This window comes from Larus michahellis, chromosome 12 (assembly GCF_964199755.1).
Source record: "Larus michahellis chromosome 12, bLarMic1.1, whole genome shotgun sequence".
NCBI lineage: Eukaryota > Metazoa > Chordata > Aves > Charadriiformes > Laridae > Larus > Larus michahellis.
In genome coordinates, this window is record NC_133907.1 from 10,529,089 (window position 1) to 10,550,287 (window position 21,199).

General features: G+C 37.1%; 1 protein-coding gene across 23 annotated transcripts in view; it reads right to left on the reverse strand.

The window, feature by feature from the left end:
- NCOA3 (nuclear receptor coactivator 3) overlaps positions 1–21,199 on the reverse strand; it is an 85,324-nt gene that overhangs the window by 44,928 nt on the left and 19,197 nt on the right. For 10 of the 23 annotated variants that reach the window (XM_074605102.1, XM_074605086.1, XM_074605103.1 and 7 more), the window contains exon 2: positions 19,774–19,815. The exons of 5 other annotated variants lie outside the window; for them this stretch is intronic. The gene's annotated coding sequence lies outside the window, so the exon portion shown is untranslated. Of the gene's footprint in view, positions 1–18,839; positions 18,905–19,006; positions 19,052–19,773; positions 19,816–21,199 lie in introns of all 23 variants that reach the window. 8 more of the 23 variants (XM_074605096.1, XM_074605104.1, XM_074605098.1 and 5 more) reach the window with 2 other exon arrangements.

Here is a 21,199-nt window from a genome sequence, read left to right on the forward strand (position 1 = left end):
AAGTGACAAACTAAAAGTATTTGGTATGAATGTTAGTAGTATTAGTATGAAGTATTTAGGAAGAAAGAGGAGTAAGCAGGGAGAAAGAAATGTACTTTACACCACTGGTCAGCAATTAAAATGATGACGATCCAATCATACTCATCCATTTTATCTTTAGGAATCACCTACAATCATACCCATCCACTTTATCTTTAGGAGTTACCTACAGTTTCGAGTTCCCTGGCATCAGACCAGTGTGATCTGTTTAGCACTACACCGAGTTACTGAAGTAACAGGAAACTATGAGTCTAAAAATAGACCAGCAAACTATGCAGACTAGCACAAAATTTGTCAAATATGAAAATAATAATTTCTTCCAGACAATTCTCTCTTTAAGAGGATTATTAAGCAAGAATAATTACATACAGAGTTTTGAACATTTCAAGACAATCACGTAATTCTTTACAACATTTCAAGCAAGTAGAACAAGTTTTTCATTATGTGGCCAATGCACACAGGCTGTTTACAAAGATATCAAAATGGCTACCAGACAATTTGTTCATCCTTGAAAGGAAAATACATCTTGTTTTCTTTTTCAAATAGAAGCTTTAGCATTTTATTCTCATAAGAAATAACATTTTTACTGTATTTAAGTTAATGATTTCTAGAAAATGTATGCTTCTGAAAGAGTATCATACATTCAGAACAATCCCATGTACTGAAGGTCTGGTCTAAAGTTCAATAAAATAATAGGGGAAAAGTATTTTTAAGCTTTAAACATTACTCTTCCTGTTTTATATCACAGTGCCAGTTTACAAAATGTTAACGTTGTGACTAAATTTGATAAATGAAAATCGTTATGGGTTTATAGTCTGGATTCTCATCTTGATGAGAGTTAACATCTTTAGAACAAAATGTTCAAAGCTGCAAGACATATGCTGAACATGTGTATACATGTAAAGCTTTGAAAGCTGCTTAAAAATGTGAGAATGAGTAAAGCTCATGTTACTCTTGATAAATGTCAGCTGTCAGGCATCACAGCCCAATACACGCTATTTTTTCCACAAACTAGAGCCCAGAAAAATGTAATTTTTACTTCACCAGCTGAATATAACACATTATACATGGCAACATCTACTCAAGGTCAAAAGTTTAGCATTTTCAAATTTTAACTTCCAAAGCAGGGTACTGTTACACAGACAACATTGTCACACTGAAATGAATGGAAGTATTTCCAAAAATCTCAGGTAAAGTTACATAGAACACTTGAATATATACACTCTACCAAGATGGACACATTCAACATCAAACCAAGTCAAAAAGAACCTGAAAGAGAAAAAACAGTTGTTCTTATATCCACTACCAATTCTTTATTTTTTACAGTCCAGTTTTACTTGAAGAACATTTTCTGCTGTAGTAAATCACTCATCATAAAATTCTAATTGTATCTTGCAGCATTAGCCCAGCAAAGTCTTGGAACATTAGCTGTACAATAAAAGGGTGGGGTAGGGATAAGACTGGAAGAACTTTCCATTAAGAAATGTTACTTTTTAATGTGATATAAATACATCAATCATCCCAATCTACAGTGTAGTCCACTTAAAACCTGTTCATTCCCCAGCTCCCCCATTTGAAACCACATATAATTTATCATTCTGGGTATATGAAAAATTATTACTATGCTACCACTATTATGCCAAACAGTGAAACGTACTTTAAAAATTTCACTGCGATTACCATGTTAACTAGCAGGTTTCTTCCTCCACAGCTAAGTCTGAAGCACTATGATAGTCTTTCGTGAATTTTTATTACGAGTATCAGCTAGCTTTTTCCTGAGCAGGTTAAAAGCTCAGTGTGTTTAAAGATCATGAAATATACGTGTCATATCAATGCCTTCCCCTCTCTCTGTTTAAGTAATAAGTATTTTGATCCATTGAAATTTAATATACTTCTACTGGGATTTTCAGAAGCACTTAGCATTGGTCTAAGTCTGTTTCTGTTAATTCAATGAGAATTCTATCACCAGCTCCAGTAGAAATACTACAGCTGAAAGTAATATTTCTTTCAAAATTTTATCTTCAGCAGGAAAAAAAATCTTTTACCTGAATATTTTTATTAACTTCAAATAGGAAGATACAGTAAATGTATTTTGTCCTATCAGAAGACTCATAAGACCTAAATTTTATTTAGAACTATTTCCCAAGTTATTGAGTAACATAGGTGTGCACTGTACACAGAGCCAAGAAAAACAGATAAAATATCTCTGTTTGCTCAACAGACACCTTTTAAGAATGTTCTGGTACTACTATCTATGTTAAACCTGATGTCTGAATTGGAGCAATTCCTATTTAAAATTATTGTTCCAGTATACTTGATATTTTCTAAGACCGTCAGTAATAACCCACAATGTTCACATTTTTTTATTTTAAAAAGACATGCTTTTTACACACTGTCTACTACTTATAGTTATGATAAGTAATCTAGATGATCTTTCATCAACCACATTGAACACCAATGTTACAAAACCAGAACAGTAACTGCTGAAAGCAGTGGCAACTTAACTGCTTTTTTTGTAATATTAACTTGCATTATCTGTACCAACGTAAACATCAAAATAACATCCTTTAATTGCAAAAGTGATTGTAAGCACTAATCAGAGCAAACTATCAAGTTTCAGCAGAATACAAAAGATCTTTTATGCCATAAGAAAGAATACGAAGTACAAAAAAGTCCCCTTGCACATTTAATTTATAGTAATCATTGCATCTGCTCTGAAACTAACATTGGTGATGTGAAATTAGAGCTGAACAATCAAGGCAGAAAATATAATGAAAAGGCTGTAACCTAAAATATGTTGCCTATTAAGACCAGCAAGAAGATGTATAGTTCTTGTATAGTATAGATGTATAGTAAAGAGTAACACATGTATGTTGTTTCAAAATAAATATCTAACTTCACAAACAACTTAATGCTATAATCCTATATGGATGTTTCAGAATAGGTACCTTCAAAGAGACAGATTAGTAAATATATCCCATATTACTGTGACAGACATATAAAAAAAGGAAAGCAGAAGTACTAAGAATGACAAAAACTGTTAAACTAAGGACCACAGTGCACCTACTACTGACCAGGGAAAATATCCTGCGAAACGGAAAATAGTTCATGCAAGTTAGTCATAACTGGTTAAGTCTTAAGTTTTAAAGCATTACGGAAGATATACACTACTTCATTAAGAAATTCTAAAATTTTTTCTTAGTCTTTAAACAATACGTTTCCTTCTATCCTCACAACTTTTAGGAAGATTGCTAGATTATTTCATTAATTCTAAAGTAAAATCCATCACACTTAAAACTAAAGTGAAGTTTAGTTCAGATGAGAGGTAAACTTCATCCATCTGTCATAGAAGAGTTAAATACCACTATCTCTGAAGGATAACACTGCCTTGGATTACAGAAGAGCCACAAATCCTGCAATTTTGCAGTAAATACCAAACAATGATTTTTACTGCTTTACACATCTTTCCTAGCTCTGTTGTTCTTCAAATTCAAGAATCTTTGCCGAATTCTGGATGATGAGTGGGGATTTCTTACTATCTTCGGGCAAGTGAAGGGATTACCATTTACTGCCCTGCCATTACTGCATGGCCAGCTACTCTTTGACAAATTGCTCATTATTAGCCTCTAAGATGACACACATCACAGTGGAGCACTTTAAGCACAATGAAACTGGTGTCTTAAAATATCATTCTGCAAACTGCAGTGGTTCAGGATTTGCAAATAACTATCACACAGTACAGGCAGCGCAGAAGTTCGTCAGTTTCTCATCAGAGATCCTAAAACACTACTAAAAAATTTTCTTAGGTCTGTGAGTTTATAGGACTGAATTTAAAACACCTTTAAAAAAAGCTGTTTTTTTAACGATTGCACTTCAAAGACACGCTGAATTAAGTTTCCTAAAAGCAAACACTGATTTTGCTTTTACAGTCAAGCAAGCCAACATTTTCCTCTTTTTGAGCCAATAAATGACTAGCAGCCTTCAAAGTTTTTCAGAAGGTACCCCGAAATTTTATGAAACCACTGAGGAACGCTATGAAGACAGCATGAAGTGTAGTACGTAAAACAGTATCATCAAACAGTATTAATCTTGCTGTGACAGACTGTAAAAGCAAGAAACAAAGAGAATTACAACTTAAAATGTTTTACTTCTAGAAAGATCAGAAATGTCCTCTACATACCTGAAAAGACATAATTAACATTTATACTATATACCTATAAAATAACATGAAAGCAAAAGAGAAGGGTTATTTCCTTCAAATAAAGATAGCATTTCTGGCACTACTGTGTTCATTATCAATACCTGTTCGTCACAGAAACACAGAATTCACCATATCATATCAAAGCCTTGCTTTATTCAGTACTGAAAAAGGGTAAAAAGGGAGGTTTAGCTTCCAGGAATGAGTAGGAAACTAATAAATACCACAGAATACCCTTGTAAATATAAACTCTAGTAACTCTAACTATAAATATTCTCTGTTAAAAAATGCAAAATGCTTTTTAGTCTCCTAGTAACTTGTCTGATATCATACGCATGCTAACTGTATAAGTCATTTTTTAAAATCAATTTTAAATGGTTTTGCTTTTCATTTAACAGGATGTCCCCACTGTCCTCCCCACAAAACACACAAGACTCCAGTCTGTCCTTACCTGTCATGCTCTGTTATTCAGTTTCTGAAAGCCTGAAACATTAATTCTCTCTTCAAATGTTCTCTTCTGGCTCTTATAGCAAGCTTAAGCAAGCTTTGCATTGATCTTAACTTTCTTCTTTTTCAACTTTAGATACTTCAGAATAAGATTCCTATGACTGAAATCCTCAATTCTAATCCTGTCACAACAACATGCAAGCAATGTTGACACAGGACCCAGGAGGACGACATTATATAGGTGGTAGAGAATCAAGGGGGAAAACCAAAAGAAATCTAAAACAAAGAGACAGAACTGCTTTTCCTACTTAAACTGTATTGTGGAGAAAAGGGGAATGACAACTTTTGAAACAACAAATCACCTAATAAATATTCTATACAAGAAGCTGGAAAAGAGAAAAAGAAGTGTAATTCAAGTTATCAATATATTCAATAAAAATCATTTAAAAGTATTAATTCAAAATTCCTGAAACCAGTATTATTGGAAATGTTGCTATCTACATGGGTGTTTTTCTTATGAACAGCAGTGAAAGATCAATTAAAAATGATACTGTGACCATCACAGAGCTTACTATTCCCCTTCCTATTTCATTTGCATAGCCAGGATAATTCAGTTTTACCCCCTCAATTTATAATTACGTTAAATAGGCATTAAATAAAAAGCAACATTATTTCTCCTACTGTAAGACGTAAGAAATTCTTTCCTCACATAAAATAAACTTTCTGTAACTGTCCACATTCAGTACACATGGCCCTTTTTCCTCCCTAGGACAGTGAAAGCCTTAAAAAAATTTAAATCGGCATCACTAATTTTCCTATTGTCTATCACATCACAGCCCTGAGGTTTATTATGAAAGAATGTTGTTTGTTCCACACTTGTCTCTTCTGGTGCTGGAAATGGGAATATATTTAAGTTGTAACATCTAAAATGAAAAATACTTATCCTCTGTTTTCACTGCATCATTACCAAAAGACTACAAAAGCATGTGGAGCCAGCAAGACAAAAGACATATCGTTTTTGCTGGCACATAATTTTTGCTCTGAATCTATTTATATTTGTCAGATCCTTGATTTATCGGGACTTTCCCTATTTGTACCTTGAGAACTAAAACTGTCTTACTGTAAGGATTACAGTGTTATTATAAGGATTATTGTATTGTGCTTTTAAATTTACTTATCTTGAAGAAAACTGCATTTCTACTGCCATCTGATTGGAGAGAGTGAACAATGGGCATGGTGCAGTGATACATCATGAAGAACTTCTGATAACACAAACTGTAGAGTTGATGCCTTTTGTTGTCTTGGCCTTCCAGATCTAGACTTGAGCAGACTACTGTAAGGACAACCACATACCACAAATGAGCAAATGCAACAGTTATAAGCACTTCAGCCAATCTTCTGTTTTCTTTCCTCCATCTGTTCAGGGATGTGGTCTCTCTACTGTTTAAAATTTATGTACTGCTTTGAGAAATAGCCAGATAGGTTATGCTGATTATCATCCTAAAGGACAAGCACCCAGTAAACATTAGAAGGAAAGTTTAAAGAAATCAGAGCTAATGACAAAATAGGATAGATAAGAAGAGCTTTCCAGAACACACACAAAAAAACTCTGAATGCGAATGGCAGAGAGGGTTCTACATTAGCATGTAGAATTTCTTTAAGCAATCTTGTCCTGTCCTACTGCCACTCACAAGACCCCCACCCAAACAACCAATGTAAAACCAGTTTTAAACTCTGCTGGAAATAAAGCAGACTCCTCTAAAAAGGCTGCAGAGTAAATACCCTGGTCTGCTACTTCAGTAGAAATCAGTAAGGAAAGCTACCATTCTTCTGTGGTCTCAGAAGACTTGGGAACAAGCTGGCTATTAGGGCATATCAACCCAGAAACATTTATGAGCAACAGCTGTATAGATAATGCAACCTACAGAGATTATAAAAGCAAAAAGTCCTTTCAGCTATAGCAACCAATCCCTGTATTTACTGCGTTTTTCAAGAAAGTGCGGGCGGCGAAACACAATTCACAGCAGGAGGTCTGCTTCACTGAGATCACACCAGTTTGTTCTATCTGAAAAACACTGTTTTCTACATACTGCTTTGTATATTAAAAGAAAGGTGGGGGGTGGGGGGACAATTTCTTAGACACTGATTCCTGAACTATAGTGCCAGGGAAAGAAGACTGTATGTATGTGCACATGTGCTTAAAGGAATGAACATGTCTGCAGCTTATAATTTTTTGCACCTGTTCATCTTGCTGCATCCCGATGGCATGCAAGAGAACTTACAAAAATTATGATGCTGGCAGAGAAGGTGAATGAATACACTGATTTTTTTTTTCTTTTTTTTACTGTCTTAAGAAGTTGCTGCTATAGCAAAACTGGACCTCAAAGTTGGTTTTGAGGACCTCTAGATATGATCAATGTTTATTTCTTAGAAAAAGTACGTCTCCATATCTAATACAGCTCTTCCAAGAGGGATTTACATTCCAGAAACCCAGCCCATTATTGTTGCAGAGGACCAAGAGTTCACTCATCACTGAAGATCTGCAACAAGGATGCAGACAGGACAGCTTTGAGATGAACCTATTGAGGAAGAAGCAGAGAAAAAGTTGCTTATTGCATTCCATGATGAAACACTTAGACTGCAAATAGTAAGTTTCATCACCAACCGAAATAGAAATAAGAGCAGAGAAGACAGAGATACAATGGTAATATTTTAAAAACAAACAAAAAATCTATGTTTCAACTAGTATAGTCTTTTTCAGCATCATTTGTGACAGCATGACAGTTAAGAGCTGATTTAGGGGGAAGTGGCAAGCGTTAATGCTAGATGCCAAAAGTCCAGCTCACAATACAACTCCGTGATCAAAGCCAGGAGACTGAGTGGATATAAGCCAGCAGAAGTTTGAAGCACACAATAGAAGTACTGATGAGTTTTGGAATATAAAATAATTTCCAAAATTGAAAAGTTGTGCTTTAGAATTTCCTCTAAGTCATCTTTCCATCCTTCAGTAAAACATGACAATAGGAACTGTTTACTCTAGATAATAGAAAGAATAGACGAAAACACCTTGGCGTGCATTTCTTTTTAAATTTTTCGTTCCTAGTTTGGCAATCTTGGTAGCAGGAGAAAATTCTATAAGGGCAGCTCCAAAGTGGCTGGCAACTCCCCCCTGAGGAAAATGGGAAGATGTAACCAACCTCAAAATCTAATCTAAATAAACACACAAAATAAAACAGTATAGAACTCCATACCTTATTTTCAGTTTGTGACTGTTCATTTAATGGTTTTTGATTACAAAAAGCATTGACAGTATACCTGATACCCCTCTTTCTGACCATTTGCATTAGAAGTAAAGGTTACAGTAGTGATTTTTTGCATGATCAGCAGTTAGCTCTCAATAATAGTCTTCAATAACATGCCCCCCAAAGCAGGATACTTTCAAGTTAGAGGATTTATAAATCTGGTGAAGTTTGTGTTTCTTTAGCTTGAGAATCAGTGTTCATTTTTTGCCACTTTCCCACTCTACTACTAGCATATGCAGTAATATTTTTAGTGGTCACCCATTTGTAACGCTAAAAGGCATGCGCACTCAATGTTACCACAATGCCATCATGCAACTGTTCAAGAGAAGCCTTTCAGATAGAGACATTTAAATGACACTTCAGAAATAGAGTTCACCGATGATTCTTAGTTCCTAAGAGCTGTTACTCACTCTTCTTTCCTTTAGAAGAGCATTTATTCCATTTCACTGTGACAAGCAATATGATTTGCAGCTTCAGTGCAGCTCCACTATGAAGACAGACGAACCGCCACAGAACGGACAATGAGAAGCAGACAGGATGCACACAGGCGCAGGGAGGACAGAACAAAGAATCACAGGGAGTGGAAAAAAATAAACTATATAATAGCTGCTGCTTGGAAACACTAGCTGGAACAAACAGGGAGGCCACCAACTATCATTACAAGCGTTATGTTTCTTCTGCAGTTGCAAGGAGAATTGCACACAGGAGGGGGCAGAGGATCTGCTATTAATCATATTATATTCATTGTTCCCTGGATGCTGCTAGCAATGCTCCAGGAGACTCCCTCAATTCCCAGATAAGACCGCAGCGAGAACAGCAGCTCTCCGAACCTTCACAATCTTGTGCTACTATCCTAGTTTACTGCCGTAAGCTAAACACTTCTTAACCACTGAACTGCTTATTGAAGTGAATTTTTAAAAAATCCAAATCACAGCAGCTGAGAGTTCTTCCCCACCCTAACCTCTCATTAGGAAAATGAACACACTGCATAAATCTGGTGACACTATTTGCAGGAACAAGCCACTAGAGAGGTGAAAACATCAGCCTGAAGTAGTCAGGAATCAAGTTTCTTTGTTGAGGAAGAGTTTTGAATGTTATCTCTAAGTAAGGTGCTGAGTGACTCCTTGATTAAGTGACACTTAACATTCAGTAAGTTTAATGTTCCAGCAAGAACAGCAGGCCGGTACCTGTGCCTGAGAGTGGGGGAGGGAGAAAACGGCAGCTGATGCAGTAAAGTAACCAAGTCAGCTATTCTTTTGTCAGTGAAAAGACAGACATGTTTAAGGGAAAAGAAACGTGGATTAACTAAATCTCGTATTCATACTTCATTGAAAATGTAATACTGCTTTTATTTGTCTGGTTTGGCAAAGCTACAGAGGGAAGGTGAATTTTCTTGACCACAGATATTTTTGATTTTTTTTTTTGGTGACAAACTCTGCATAGCATGAAAGCGACACACACTCTAATTAGGTTCAGAATTTGTTAGAGTCACCCTACCCTAATAAAAATTCATAACATTGTCTACCATGGGCCTCTTACACTTTGCAAATTGGCAATGAAGTTCAGCTGGCACTACCTGTCTCCCAGACTGAAAAAATATCTTATTCGGGGGTTGGAACTAGATGGTCTTGAAGGTCCCTTCCAACCCAAACCATTCTATGCTTTTGTTTAAGGAAGACACAGAACTGAAACACAGTTACAGTTAGAGAGATACCTACCTATCATAGCAACTTATGAACTAAATAGTAATAATGAGACATTTCTACCTTGGATTTCATTAAGGAGAAACCACTTCAATCTTTAAAAAAACAACACATTTATTAAGCAGCAGAGCTCACTGCAGCCAGCGTGCCTGATGACTCATCCTCCCTTCCCCAGTTTCTAATTAGCCGTGATAGTCAGCATCAATTTGGTGGTTGTTTTTTGTTGGGCGGTTGTTTTTTGGGTTGTGTTTTTTTTTAACCACACAAAAAAACATCTTGGAAGTTGAAAAATGGGCTCCTCCTTGCTTACTGATCAGAGTTTTAGAAGATAGCTGGCACCCGCAGTAGGACATATTCCAGCTTTACCGTTAGCCGGACACGCAAACTACTTGCTTGTGCTTGTGTCGTTCCCGCCATCCCCCCGCGCCCCGAGAGGGGCCGCATGCGGCACGGCACGATCACAGAGAATAAATACAGGAAAAGGGGGGGAAGAAAAAAAAAAAAAAAAAAACACACACCACCCTCTGCTCTTGGCAAGGGGAAGGCGTTCCACAAGAACTGCTACAGGGTCAAAAGTTTACGGTGGTTTCAATTTCACCTTTCCGCAGCCAATGAGAGCGCGGCGGCTGCAGACAGCTCCGCGGGCGGCAGCGCCGGCCTTAACTCCTTGCGGCCCGGCCGCCGCCGGCCCAGGGAACGGGCCCAGGCGGGACCGCTCCCCGCCTCCCCTTCCCTGCCAGCAGCGTGGGCAGCACGGCCCCCGGCAGCCTCCTGCGAGTTCGCCTGGAAACAAGAGGAGGAGCAGGGCCGTGAGTCAGAAGTTAGGAGCTGCAGAAGTGGGTCCCCTCACCCCCGTTTTAGTTGAAAAGCGGGTCAGCAATCTAGGGGGTAGGACTGACGGGCGGTATCAAGGCAGCGCTGAACTACGGAGCTGTTAGATGTCAGTGGCGAGATTGTGCGGGCAAACAGGAAAGACTGACCTTGCAAAAGGGAGGGAGGGAGAGAGGGAGAAGACCAGCACAGAATTGTCGGAAAGGATTCCGAATGCACAGTCAGGAGCTGCCAGTGATTTACTTTGCTTCTTGTCAAACGAGAAATTGGTGTTGCCCTGGCATAAGGCTAGGCAACCCAGGAGCACTGCTGCCCACAGTCCAGTCCCCACAGTGCCATTAATAATCCTCTGCTTCAAGATGTTGACTTCAAAACAAGGCATCCTCCATCTACTCAGAGAAGGATGGACATTGAGTTTGTGGCTCTTGGGTACAAAAATCGTCAGCTCTTCAGTTTGCACAGGAAAACAAGTAATACCTAGCCACAGAAGTAGAAAACAGTCTGGACACAAGACATTTGTGATAGATTGTCTTGCTTTGGCACAGATAAAAGCAAGATGCATCTTAGCCTCCACTCATTTTAAGATTACAGAATTTGAACAGGCTCCTTGTTCCACTGTATGCCTCTGTTCTGTATCAATGGTTCCAGCTTCCATCATCTCCTAATCAGTAGTTCTGGTTTAAAATTTTAATGGAGAGAATTACGACACAAGCTTTCCAGAGTCAAAATCTCACTAGCAATGTAGTTTCATCTCAGAGGCTACTGTCTTGGGGAATCAGTCCATGGTGGGGCCACCCAAAACCTGTGCTGGGACCAGTTTTTATTCTCTAGGAGATTGATGAAAATGCTGATGACAGCAAATACCAAATGACACAATCTATGATTGTGTTTCAGCATCCACTTGATCTTGGAAAGTCAGTGTCAACTATACTTAAGCACAAAGAGCAACTGATTTATCATCCATTCATTGGCCTTGCAGACGACAAGAACAGAGAACTAAAGCACTCTAAGTGACAACGTGGATGAAGAGTTCTCCGTTTGGTGCAATAATGGACAATATAATATGAGGCAGCATAAAGAGAAGTGTATAAAGCATGTAGTTAAGGCAAATTCAGTAACAAAGTAACCTAAGAGTATGTTCAACACAGCAGAAAGGAGTAGGATTACACAGAGATACTGAAGTGAATGATTAGCAACTCTGACTTGATACCAAGTAGAAAGGCACGTCATTGCATACATTTGCAAGGTAAACAACATGGAATTAAACCATTCTGAAACAGGCAGCAGTCAAATCGGGTATGTTAGCATACTCAGATCACCAAAACGCTGCAGAAAGAACGACAAGAATCTGAATATAACTGTGAAGAGGTAAAATGAGTAAATATGCCATCAACATGCAGGAGAGGTTTCTGTTGAAGATGCCAGTTAAAGTAGAACTCAGTTTTCCAAACCCTGAAACCAACCAGATGGTAGATTGTTCAAGATAATGCACATGACAACCTACGGGAAAAAAACATTAGTCAGGTGGCAGCTATTACTAATTCTCCAGAAATATGCATTTTGAAAATTGGGAAGTTATCTAACCCTGGAACCTTAAAGGCTTTCACAGCACTTTGTAATGATGAAAGATATTCTGGTCTCGGCCCTCTGTGTACATCCCAAGATACTCTTACAAGCAGCTATGCCAGCTGAAAATACTGCCAACAATCTTCTTTTTGTAACTCAATTCACAAATAGTTTTAGGCAAGAAGATAATCATGCAAAACTCTTAAAACCTGCTTCAGTAATAGTCAAACACTCAATTTAAGAGCAGCCAATGAAAAACAATTTCCAGATGGTGGGCAAGAAATTACCCAGTGATTTCTTTAACAGGCACAGGTAGATTCCTCTCTCAATCTATGCAAATAGGCATAGCAGCTCAACACAGCTACTATGAGGTTAAGTTTAATGCCTTGAGAGCTGCTAACAAAAGATGCAGTAAGTGATTAAAATCCATCAAGTCAGAAAGCTAAAGACATCATGAGAATCTTAGCTGATTGAGATCGTGCCCTACTACCCATCTTTTCTACTCTAGTTCAAAAATGGTAAGACACCAGTGAAAATGCTATCAAATAACGCTGTATTTTCATAGTTTAACTAGGCTAAAATACAGTTTTGCCAATAGTAATTTAAGACTTAATTACATATATAAAAAGCTATTTTCCTCTCAGTAAAAAGAGCAGTTTGCTTTTGTTGTTTTACCTTCCCTAAATACCATGTCATTTTAGAGAAATTCCTTTAAGTTGAGATATCATAAATAAATTCCCTTTTTATAAGATGGCCTCATTTTAAAAGAAAATGGATGCTATAAAATTTTACATCAAGTCAGCATGTTACCAAGAAGCTTTTCTGTGTGTTCTGAATTTGATTAATACAAGCCAAGGTCACTTCCTGAAAGATGCCTACCACCGCAGCTGCAAGCAAACTAGACTCTTCTGAGCTCAAAAGCTGGGGGATGGGGAGACTGTACTAGCAATTTCTATCACTGTCTCCAAAAATACCCTGATTACAAAACTTGAGTAGTATTTAGAAGTGTTTACTAGATCACCACACATAAGTAACCTACTAAATAAAGTCTGAGTCTGTATAATCATGTTTTCAAGCAAAAATAATTCACAACAGTGTACCGGCATGCCTGCAAAAAGTGAGTAATTCTGGGGACCCTTTACTAAACTTAATGCAATTCCCTTGAAAACGTACCTTTTTTTTTTTTTTCTATGTATGTTTTGTTATGCAGCTCATGAAGCTAATAAGAGTCTGCCCTTGAATTAACAGCCTGTCTCAGTCCTACTGAGACTGTGAGGCTCCACCCAAGCTACACTGTGTCCTATTCTGAAGCCATTTAGGAAAAACATATTTCAGGAAAGCATGCAAGCTTTTTCCAGATGTATACAGCATGCATTTTTCCATTTTCTTTAGACTATACCTATTGTTTACAAAACCAGTTAGATATTTTAAAAATTATTTTAAAAACATGCCATATTTGTATTATGCATGAGGCCAAAACAGATGTAGTTTCTTCCCAGATGCAGCTAAAGCTTACAGGTCATGAAAATAAGACCCATACCAAACAAAAGAGAGTATTATTTTTTTTTGCTTTTTGTGTGTACAAATAAAGATTCTACAATTTGGATTACTAAAGGGTGGGGAGGGGGAGGGAATAACACTGATTGTTGAAAAACATTTAAAACCACACACCAACAGCCACTTCCACACAGGCATCTGTTAGTCTAGAAGAGGGGCCTCACTGACTTCATGAACACACACACTCAATTTAATATACTTCATCTTTACAACAGCCTTGATACACCCAACATTGCAACTGGAGTTTCATACTGGGGTAAAATTAGGAGGACCTACTGAACAAAAGTTAATTTTGACAAACTGGTACACTAAAAAGAAAAGAACATTGCTGGTTTTGGGTGGGCATCTTTGCCTGAAATAGAAAAATACGCTAAAGCATATCATTACCTATGCAGGCGCAGCTACATCTGTGGTTAAGGATGCCTAACATTTTCCATCACAGAAGCCTGTTCCAATTCTTTAATGACTGTCTCTCACACACCCCTCAGAACTACTTTTTGTGGAAGACTTGCATAAAATTGGTTCAGACATTTATAAACAGTGGAGAATTCAGCTGAACAGAATATAACCTTTTATTCAGTCCGACAAGGTAAAGCTTTAGAAGAGAAACTGATCAAATGTCTGAACAAGCGAAGCTTCATCTTGTTGCTCCAATGAAGATATCTGTACAGACATTAAGTGCCTTTAAAGTCTTTGAACATGCTCAGTTTTGTTTTAAACCACTTGCCAAGACCCTCAAGTATTTTATCTAACCAGGTAAGCTTTGTTGCTGCACAGCTCCTCTGTGCTGACAGGATAGAACATGCTTTATCACCGTATAATAAAGACCAAGAGCAGCTTTGCTGTAAACCCGCCAGCTACGAAGCAGTTAAAGTGCCTGGCAGCACAGTAGCTAGTGAACAGGGACATTTTTCTAGGTTATACTGCCCCACCCATACACAGCAGCCACAAAACATGAAGCAGCAGTAGGATCAAGGGCTTAGCAAAGGCCACCCTTCCCTCCCCCCCAATTCAAGATCCCAGTTGAAAGAGCAGATGGGCGTTTTGTCCAGTAGTGCTAAAAGACTATGCTCCTGCCCCTCTAGTGCCTAGCCCATGGAGAAAGTGCATTCAGTCCAGTGACCAAAGTGCTGCCGATCCACTCTGTGGGATTCCAGATGACAACCTTGCTGGCAAACAGCAGAAATTTGCTTTTGGCAAATTATACCATTTTTTCCATATGCGTTTTAAAGGCATACAAAAAGTTACACTGAAAATACTCAGGTTGTGAGGTCATTAAAAAAAACTTAAAATAGTATTGTCAGCTCCAACTCTCAACACTTCTTCCTTTAACCCTTGTTACACATAGTTAATTAAGCACCAATTGCTGTGTAACTAGTTTTTAGACTCTACGTGGGACTGGCACCCATCAGTTCACAGAAAAGACCACTATAGACTTATTTATGTCTATTGTATCATCTCCAAGGTGCATTACTATTTCAGCAGCCATGTTCACTTCACTATACAGTGATATATAACGGTCTCATAAATGGAAAGCTGAAGTCTGTCAAGGACCTGTATCCTAATTTGGCCTTTACCCAACATGGGCACACAGGGAGTTTCAGTGACATTCGAATTAGGACACAGGGGGGTTTCCTATGAAGAATAAACAACACTGACATACACCGTCTTGATTATGGCAGATCACAACTTCTGATTAAGAATATTCATTTAGACCAAACTTTAAAATGGCATTTAAATCACTGATGTAACCGTTAGAAATATTTACACCCATCAATAAGGAGGGGCACATGAGCAGAAAAGAAATACAGTCCATAAATCATGTTGACTTCCCTTGGGCACATTTTGCTAGTCAGCAGATGCAGTACTTATGGACATTTATTGGTGTGTTTGCACAAGAGCTAAGCTATAGAATTAAGGTCAGTAAATATATTATTTTACACTGTAAACCAACTAATTTTAATCATAGCTCTGGATACATTACAATTTTAAAAACATAGATTCATATTCTGAAAAAGCATTTGAGTGCTATGGGGGGGGCAGGGCAGAAGGCAGCTACCCATTAGGGGGTTCTATGTTATATACGCACAGACTCACACAAACTGGCTTCAATGGGAGTTAAATGCCTGGTGTGTTAGAGAGCTTTTGAGGATTCTATTTGGTATCTCTCTTCATCAGGCTACGAAAACAGATTTATTTTTTTCTTTTTTTAATTTATTGAAAAACATGCATCCCCTTTGCTTTTAAAATTAGATCTTCTTATCCTCTGATCTAATAATAAGAGGCCTGTTAATGAAGTTTCCTGCATTTTTGGCATAACTACACTCTCAAACTTGAGAGTACAAGATCGGAGACTAAAAACGAAGTTACTGAAGAAATGAAATCAAAATAGTTTAAGTTTTCCATGTAGGGTATCAATGCTTCTATATGATTTAGGTCATTGTAAGGATGTACAGCTAATTAATGCAAAGGTGACATTTCTAAAACACAATTTGACCTTGAAATATGGAAGTGTTCCTAGCTCAATGCTGTAATTAAAATCTGATTAAGTTTGAGTGTACACAAGTACACTTAGTATGGCTGCAAGAGGTATTCATTTAGTTCAACACAAATGATTACCATTCAAAATGTGAAGTGACAATTGTCTGCCTATAGTATATCAGTAAGTCTGAACATTTCATTAGTTAAAATTCCCCTTTCCTCTATTTTTTCATATATCTTACTATATTTCATATTCATAGGGACCAGAGCTTAGTAGAGCACCTTCAGCTAAACTGCTAAATAAAGGCAGAACAGAATCACTCCCAAATTAATTTGTTTCTCCACAGTACAGTCAGGTTATCTTGTTATATTTCAAATGTTGTCTATCCACTCTGTACCAATGGTTATAACACAGAGCATCTGCTAAAATTTACCACACAAAACTGAAAGCTGTAATAATGTTATTTTGTGTATCACTGGTCACTGAATCAAGTCTTAGATTTCAGGGGTCAATTATTTAAAAATTAAGCTAAAAAGGAGGAGGAAAAAGCCTCAATGGTTAGTATCTTTGTTCAATGCTACACAAACCAGAAAAATAGTACCTAGAGAGATATTATAGACTGGAGAGTCTCAGTTTCTCCTTCGAGGCCTACAACAAAAGGGCAAGAGGCAAGCTTTAGTACCTGCAACAAGTTACATTACAGTTTTCAAGTAGTAGCTGAACACAGGAACCAGTTCCAGAGAGCCTATGGAATCTCTAGCCTAAGAGGCCTTCAAGACTTGACTGAATAAAACCCTGATGAACCAACTCTAACTTTGCTCTCAGGGTTTGGATTGATGCTAGTGTCATTTCTCTATGATTTTCAGTAAAACATTGTCATCAGAGAATTATGTACTGAGGCCCAAATGGTACCATTATAACAATGGCTACTACGACAAGAGAGTACTTTACAATTGATCCTACTTTGCCTTAATTTTAAGAAGTATTACCACATTCTTTTTGGTACTGATTTAAGCAGGTATGTTTCGTTAATCTCGTATACTCTTTACACTTCGCATACATCCATTAATACTCCTATTTTTATTGGACACAAACTATGTATTCCTGACGACAAAGTTAATTCCTACCATCAAGGATTTTTTTTTTTCCCCATTTATGAGAAAAAGCAGCATGCTTTTGAATAAGGCTCTCAATGCCCTGTGGATTTTTTTTGTCCAAATTTTTCTATTCTTTACAAAGATTTTCCATTGTATAAAAACCTTATGCTTCTAGTTTTTCTAATGTTCTATTAAAGAAGCAATACCTTCACTTTCATGAAAAAGACATTTTTCAATAAGTCTCACACTAAGCTCCCTAAGATTCCCACAGCAGGCAAAAAATCAGTTTTGCTTATGGAAGTTTTTTTATATAAATGGTACTTCTCAAACACTGATGTTTATTGCAGAATTCTCCATAATGACAGTATCATCGTTAGCATAGAAATTCCAAGTAATTTTAGGAAGATATGCAGCCATTCTGGAAGTTAGTAAAAGAGGTCGGTGACTGCCAAAAACAGAAGAAGGGATCACATCCTTCCCATTCAAGTGCCAAAAACATTTGTAATGTTTTCTTTCAGATCCAGTTGCTTCCTTGTTTGTAGATAAATGCCTAGAGTAGTTGTGTAGTTTCACAACATTAGGAAGCAATTTTATGTATTTTTATATAGTGCACTGGAAGAAATGCCAGGATAGAGCTGTTGAATTTTTTTTTCATTATTACTTTTTCTTAAGCACATTGTATCTTTAGTCCCCAGACAAACAGACCGACTGAATCGTATCTTACGTTCACTAAAACCCTGAGCTGGTGAACCATTGTTTGAGCATTTGTCTGCCAATGAGACATTCAAGATGCATCCACCATGATTGAAACAACTCATTTTCTCTTTTACCAGACTTTCAGGTCATTTTGCAGTTTAATTCAAAGTCTGACTTGATGCTAAGCTTTAAGGTTAGTATTCAGCTACACCTGTGCACTGTGAGGTTTTTATATTTAGCATCTGGTAAGTGTATCAACCATGGCAACTAACTGGTTAGCACCAGTCATGCATTTTTGTTATACAACTGGAGTGTATCAACTATACAACACAGTTGAGTCAATGTGTTTTCTTGCCACACTACATTTGTCCAGTTAGGTGACTTTCAACTGCAGTACATCACACTTCCATGGCACTCTTAAAAGAGAGGGAAGTTATGTTTAGGTATACCACAGTCAGATTGTTATATTCTTGGGCCCTGTCAAAATTATTAGGAGAAAAGTTACTAACATTGTCTCTAGGCATGACAGCTTTAATATTTTCTTTTAAAAGCCAGCTAAACATTTTTAGTGTACCTAGCAGTCCATTAAAAGTTAGGAAAGCTACAAAACCTTACCTACACTTCAGCTTTCACCAGTAAGAAGCTTACTTTGTTAGATTCTCATATAGATGAAGCCTATAAATAACAGCAAACATACAACAACAGGATAAACACAGCATACAATGGAAGGAACACAAGAAAGAGCATGCAAAACCTAAGTCTGATGTCATTAATTCTGTCTTACAGAATAAAAATGCTGTGATTTAGGGTTTTTTTTTCCATTGCAAGCAGATTTATGACAGACGATATGCTTAGACAAGTGTCTCCATCCAGTCAAGAACAAAAGTTATTTATCCTTTCACTCCACCACATATTATTTACCTCAGTGTATTATCTGTCTGCAAATCATTGCTTAGGAACTGTAGCATTTTAATGAGCACAGCTATCTGAAACAAAACACAATATATTCTGTGCTTAGAAGAGATCATTCTCCAAAGGATTTCCTTCCACTGTCTCCTTTAATTTTCTTCATTTTGCTTTAACCTTACCTTATTCTAACCAAGCCAGCTCACTTGAATTTTATTTCAGGGCACCTGCAAAGAGGTTCATCTTATCACAAGAGATTATTCTGAAGGAGGTGCTTCCTTTCCTGACACCAAAATCCCACTGAATGGAATGCCCAGACAAGTTACCAGTTTCACTACTCTCCAGCAACAGGTATAGAACTTGACATGTTAATCTAGTTGAGTATTGAAGACTAAATCAGCTACCCCAGAAGCTACGACAAAAAACCAACCAACCAAAACCAAACCCTACCAGTGATTAGCATCATCTCCAGTCTGGGCCCAAAACAGCTTTAGCTAAGAAATCCCATTTCATCACCATTGTTTCAAAAGAAATATTCTGAGCAAAGTATTCATGTCATTGGTTACTTGAGAAAGAAGAAAACTCTAGTACCAGTGATACAGATAATTAAAAACTAAAGGCAAGTATATACACAGAAGAATGCTGCCACTCCATTCCACAACTTTTGGGAGCAGCGTCCTTTAATTGCCCAAGTATCCCCCAAAAGCCTGTTACCGTTAGATACCTAGGCCAGGTCATACCACACGTTTCCTCAAGTTTAAGGGAGGTGGAAGAGAGTAAACTATATACAATATTAATATAGAACATAAGAAAATACCTTTATTTTTCTAAAGGTATTGAAATTATTTTCTCCCTTTTCCTAAGCTCCTAAATACCAATGTTTTCTCTGGATCAATTCTCAAAAATCATAGTAGTCCTGGACAATTAAGTCTTCAAAAAGAAGACTTACCTAGCACTGTGTTCTCTCTCCAACAGAAGCCAGCAGGAATGCCTAGAAAAAAAAAAGGTAAGCATATGAACGTGTTTCAGCATACTCTCACACTTCACAATCTACAGCTCAGGAATTGCCTAGTTCAAAAGCAATGAGTTTCCCAGCAGCGCGATTTCTCTTCTATGTAAGTTTCTTTTCATACCCATGGAAGTTAATGCAGCTAAAATACTCTGTGGCACTCGGTTCCATAGCTAAGCTCTACACTATGTGAAAGTATCCATTTTTCTATTCTTAGCTCTGCCATCTGATAATAAGGAGGAGAATAAATGAAATGACTGAAGAGGAAAATACTTTCTTCCTGTTGATTTTCCATGACACTTGTGGTTATTTTGTATAGATCTCTGCCTTATACTCTCAAGCAAAAAAAAGATGGCTGAGAAGTGCTGGCGAATTCTATTTCTCATAAAAAAAAACTTTAGCTTTGACCGTAAAAAAAAAAAAAAAAAAAACAGAAAAAGATGAAGTTCATTATACTTTTTGATACAGCAGAGACCAGAATTTTTTATATTCAAGACAAAGGCATAACATGACTGTATAATCATACAGTATTTTCAATTTTGTATTATTTTTCTTCACTGCCAACTCACAACACTCAACTGTTTGAATACTCTTAGCACTGGTCTGTCATTTTCATGGAATAATTCATTCAGATTTTTTTATTATTTTTTTTTTACCAAATGTAATAAAATTGGGCAAAAATCTATTGGTTATGGCAGTCCTGCTTCTCCTTTAAGCACATCACTAGGCATAAAGACAAAAGCATCACTTGGAATAAGGACAAGGCTCCTAAATCAAGTGCTAGGAATACAGACAGCCACTCACCCAGAAGACAAAGTTCCCTTAAATTGTTTGTTCTTCAGTGACCACCCTGACAGTCACTACAATTATTACAGATAGTTACCAAGTCTACATTCTTAGAGGACAAGAATAAAATATCAGAGGTAAGCAAGCCACTATTAGTATCTATTCCCAGAAGGAGTATTAGAGAGTATTAGTAATAGAACTATTAGTGTTTTCTTTAAGTTTACCAAATCTTCATGCAATAAGCTTTGCAGAACTGTTTTAATCAAGATCAGTCTTATGTTTGTAAAGTAATTAGCAAACTTTTCAGATAAGTCAATAAATGAATTTACAATAAGCAGAATAAAGAAACGTCTATGTAAAACCAAGTTCAAAGAACACTGGAAACTTCTGTAAGGCTGTAGTAACAAACTCTATATAGTGAATTATCTGATCAGCCACACTGCCTTTATCCAAAGACGAAGTAAACAAAACAAGTTTGTTTTAAGCTTTGACAATAAACACATTTCAGTTGTCTAAGTCTTCAGCAATATATTTTGCCTTTAGGAAAAAAAAAAGTCTTAGTAAGACCCAAAAATACAAT